Below are 5049 nucleotides of genomic sequence, written 5' to 3'. Positions count from 1 at the left end.
TTTTGTTATCATTATTTTTCTGAGTCCCCATATCTGTCTTATTAACCTGCTACTATTTCGATCCTTTCTCTTATGTAAGCTTTACGATCTCTATTTGTTTGTAAACTTTATCCCAAACATTTAAACTCTTTCACGTCTAATAATTGTATTCCCTTTCATTTCCCCGCCCATTCTTTCTTTGTTCCTCCTTTTCTTCTAAACATCATTATCAAGTCTTTTATACATTTAAATTCAAACTTTTTACTCATCCTCTACCATTAACAGGTTATCGTCCATGTATCACAGTGTATATATGTTTACGTTCCTTATCCATACTGTTCCCTATTCTTTTCTCTTCATTTCTTTATCCAAATGTGATATTAATATATTAAATAATCTCTTATGCCATTTTCCAACAAAGTTTCTTATATTTTGTCTCACTTTAATGAGTTAAACGCCACCTTTAAGTCCACGAACATTGCTACCATTTCCCCTTATCCCCTTTCAATCCTCTTATTTATTAGATAGTTTAGAACATATACGTTCTTTATCTCCCCCATCAACTTTTGAAACCCTGTCTGATTCGAGGGCTGAAACTTTTTTCCTGAACTAGTTTCTTCAACCTCTCCGATAAAACAGTCACATATACTTTATACAATGTTGAAATCAGTGTCACTCATCTATAATCCTTAACCTCCTGTTCTTTGATTTTCATCACTATAGGTACCACGACTCCTTTCGCCTGTTACTTTGGCCACCCCTCGCCTCTCCATACTCTATTGAACATTATCCATGTCCATTCCTTTAATTCTGTCCCGTTAAATTTCTAAACTTCATTTGAAATCTCATCTATACCAGATGATATTATATCTTTTGTCATGTCCTCATTCTCATATGTTCCCTCCTATCCTAACTTTCCTCTCTACCCCTCTTAGAAATTTCATAAAATATTTTTTCCATTCTACCATCTCTACAATATCCTGATTTACTCTTTTCTTCCTTCTCGCTCTATTTTTTACATCCAAACCTCTCTGCCGCCCCACTCCCTAACTTTCTCCACCTTCAATAAAAGAACAAAATACTTTTAAACTCTACTAAAATAATGTGAAGCTTTCCTCGAATGCCCGTATATCCCGGCTTTACTTAAATTTGGTAGAGCCTTTCGCCAATAAATCTTGTCAATGAGCATGCGTATTTTAATGCAATCTGTAACCCATGATGACTTTGTGAGGCTCCTTATCTAGATTGATTGCTATAGAGAAATAGGCTATAGACCTGGTTCGTAGCACTTTTCCAGAACAAACGTGTTATTACAATTAGAAAGATCAAGAATTTCACTCTTCTCATATAGAGCTCTTGTTCCCTGCAGTATAGCCAGGCTAGAACCGAGTGAATTACCAATATTCCTAAACGGATTAGTCTTAATGGCATAATAATGATACACTGGAAACTGGAGATAAGAACGGTTTCGCATATTTTTTTCAACATATCTCTAGACGATCCAAACGTAAGCAGACAGGTCCACTCGGACGTGACGTGTTGGATTTCCAGGCTTGTTGTAACCTGATGCAACTAACGCGCAGAGTACATTCCTGATGATTGTTTGTCACGCTTTAGTGAGCGCCTCCCTTGTACCGCACATAGCCACATACCGAGCCCATCACTTCTAGAAATAGCTTAACATAAGAGTGCTCATCTTCAGATTCCAGTGTGAAAACACAATATCACAAACGTTGTTAATAGTCCAGTCAATCTAGTCCATTTTACCCTCGATTCCTGCGTAAAATAGTAGTACCTGGAAAATTTGACAGATGGTTCCTCATACCGTCGTATACGATATGTGTAAAAAGTAACAGCTGAAAATCTATGCCCCCCCCCCCCCAATGGCGTTTAAATGGTGAAATTCGTATTTTTTTTTCATTCAATCATGTTTTGCTCCAAAAGAACGAATCGCACAACAAACAGTTGTTAATCAATGTTGTAGAGCATGAAATTCTCTATATTATTACGAAATGATTGTTAAGTTAGATAAGTTAGATTCTCCTTAAAAATTCAATACTTATTTCAACGGCAAGAAATAAATTTTTAAAATGTGAATACCCGATAATGATAACTTCATTATTGAACAATGTTCACTCATTTTTTTAATCACATCGATATTGTTGTTTTTTAAATATTACATTGTTAATTAAGAAAAGTCCCTTTTTTGTTATTGCTGCTAGCGGAAATTCAGCAATCGCACATCGGGTTTCGCCACTAGTGCCGATACTCAAGCGTTTATATTTGATAAAACAACAACAAAAACATTTTTTTCACGAAGTTGCAAATATTTTTCGATTTACAACTAAAGGCAACTTTTCAAATGACCGTTTTTCAATTAAAAGTACGCAGCTCATCGTTATTTCGTATATCAAATGCGTGTATTTTTTAAACAATTTTGACGCCGATTTTAATTGTTTATAACAATTAGGAGCGCAGAATTAAATTTGTTTTAAACAATTTATATCCCTCTTCCAATTACCATTAGAAGTCCAAATTTAGGTAGGTAATAAAACTGTATTTAGACTTTCCAGGTATCCCTAAAACATTCGATTTGTACCCTTATTACGGAGGAGAAGGCAAGTGAAAGTGACCTTTCCGCGGATCGTCAATGCCACGCGCCGGTCGCTTTTCGTCGCTCGCACGAAAGGAAAAATAATCTTCACTCGAATATGCGCTAAAGCAATTTTTTAATCGTATTGTTTGCAAATGAAAATTGCAACTACATTATTTTTCAATGAATGTTTACTAAAAATGTTGAAAAACGTTTGCAAATCATCGAAAATGTTCGTTGCAAATTGCTTGCTCGCTTCATCACCTCGCCGTACCTTTTTTTATGGAAATTTCTCGGTAAAAAAATACATCGGCACAATTTTTTTCGCCTCTTTTTATTTTAAATAGCTACTGATTGAATGTACTAACTTTGACAATCGATGGAATGCAAAAGTGCGTTACGTAATCTCACGATGCAAAGTACGTTTTTGTCGAAAGTGTATATTTTCGTCTTTCCCAGAAGTTGTCGAGATACATGGGTTCTGAGAATCGGGCTCTTTTTGAGTCGGTAGTTACTACTGCGTCTTTGTAAAATGTAATTTTGTTTTTTGTTTTTCATACAGTGATTTTATTCGCAAGGACGATGTTAATTTTCTTGTAATTCAGTCAGAAACTCGGCTACATCGATATATTGAGAGGCATGTGTGTATAATAAAAAGAGGTGAAAAAAGATTAAAAGAGTTGTGCTGATGTATTATTTTACCGAGAAATTGTCATAATAAAAGTTACAGCGATATGATGCAGCGAGCAAAAAATTTACAACGCACGTTTCCGATGATTCGCAAACGTCTTTTCAACACTTTTAATAAACATTTATTGAAAAATAATATAGTTGCAATTTTAAATTGCAAATAATACGATTAAAAAAATTGCATTAGCGCATATTCAAATAAAAATTATTTTTCCTCTCGATGGGCTCTATTAAATTAAAAAAAGAATCATCAATTTTCTTTGAATAGTTTTGTAGGTGTGACTACTCGAGCGAGTTTGAAGTTACCACAGCGTTTTCGTGAGAGCGACGAAAAGCGAGAAATCGCTATCCCCTTCCCAGCGCCCTCGTACGCGCGGCATTGGCACTCCGAGGAGATGTCACTTTGATTTGCCTTCTTCCCCGTGATAAGAGTTCAAATCAAATGTGTCGGGGACACGCGGAAACGCTGAAGGCAGTTTTATCACCTCCCTAAATTTAGACTTTAATGTTAATTAGAAGAGAAGATATAAATTTTTGAAAAAAATGAAATTCTCCGCTCCTAATTGTAATAAACAATTGAACTCGGCGCCAAAATTTCTTAAAAAATAAATGCACTCGATATAGGAAATTGCAATGAGCTGCGTACTTTTGCATGGAAATACGGTCATTTGAAAAGTTACCCTTAGTTGCAAAATGAAAAATATTTGCAACTTCATGAAAAATAAAATTTTTTTCATCAAATATAAACGCTCGAGTATCGACTCCAGTGGCGAAACCCGATGTGCGATTGCTGGATTGACGCTCGCAGCAATAAAAAAAAGGGACTGTTCTTCATTGACAATGTAATATTTAAGGAACAACAAAATCGATGTGCTTAAAAAAATTAGTGAACATTGTTCGATAATGAAGGTATCATTATCAGGTATTAACATTTCAAAAAAGTTATTTCTTGCTGTTGAATTAATTATTGAATTTTCAAGGAGAATCTTAATTAATAATTAATTTGCAAGTAAAATAATGAAGTTTTTTTAATTGCGCAATAATATAGAGAATTTCATGCTCTACAACATTGATTAACAACTTTTTGTTTTGCGATTCATTCTTTTTGCACAAACCATGATTAAATGCAAAAAACACTATTTTCAAGATGCTACTTACGAGGGTTAGCGTTCGCAGATGATAAGGTTGTTATGGCAGAGTCTATCGAAGACCTACAAAAAATGTTGAATAAACTAGATGCAGGCATGAAGAGCATGGGCCTCAAAATTAACGCAAATAAAACAAAAACTATGGTGTTCGAAGGAAAGAGTGAGAAAACGCTATGCAATATTTTATTAAATGATGAGAGAATTGAACAAGTTGATAAGTTCGTATACCTTGGTAGCTTATTTACTAGGGACGGGAAGATAGATGAGGAATTAGATAGACGAATAAATGAAGGTAAGAAGGTTATTGGTAGAGCAGGTCCCCTTATCAGAAGTAAAAATATATCAAAGCTAAAATGGCAATACATAATTCTATATTTGTACCGACTGTACTATATGGTAGCGAGACATGGACTTATCAAGAAAAAGATAAAGAGTAAAATTAACGCAATTGACATGAGATTCATGCGCGCAATAAGCGGGAAATCCCTAATGGACAAAGTAAGTAACGAGATAATTGTAAAAGAATGTGGTGCAGAAGAGACGCTAGTAGACACAAGGGAAAGAAATCGGTTAAGATGGTTCGGACATGTTGAGAGAATGCCAAATGAACGACTAACGAAACAAGTGTATCAAGGTAAA

At 34.8% G+C, this 5049-nt stretch overlaps 1 protein-coding gene across 1 annotated transcript in view; it reads left to right on the top strand.

Moving 5' to 3' along the window:
- LOC117175477 (transient receptor potential channel pyrexia-like) overlaps nt 1-5049 on the top strand; it is a 179335-nt gene that overhangs the window by 129469 nt on the left and 44817 nt on the right. The gene's annotated exons all lie outside the window — the stretch shown is intronic.

This window comes from Belonocnema kinseyi, chromosome 6 (assembly GCF_010883055.1).
Source record: "Belonocnema kinseyi isolate 2016_QV_RU_SX_M_011 chromosome 6, B_treatae_v1, whole genome shotgun sequence".
NCBI lineage: Eukaryota > Metazoa > Arthropoda > Insecta > Hymenoptera > Cynipidae > Belonocnema > Belonocnema kinseyi.
Note: the sequence above shows the minus strand (reverse complement) of the source record. Positions and strands in the feature narration are given on the sequence as shown.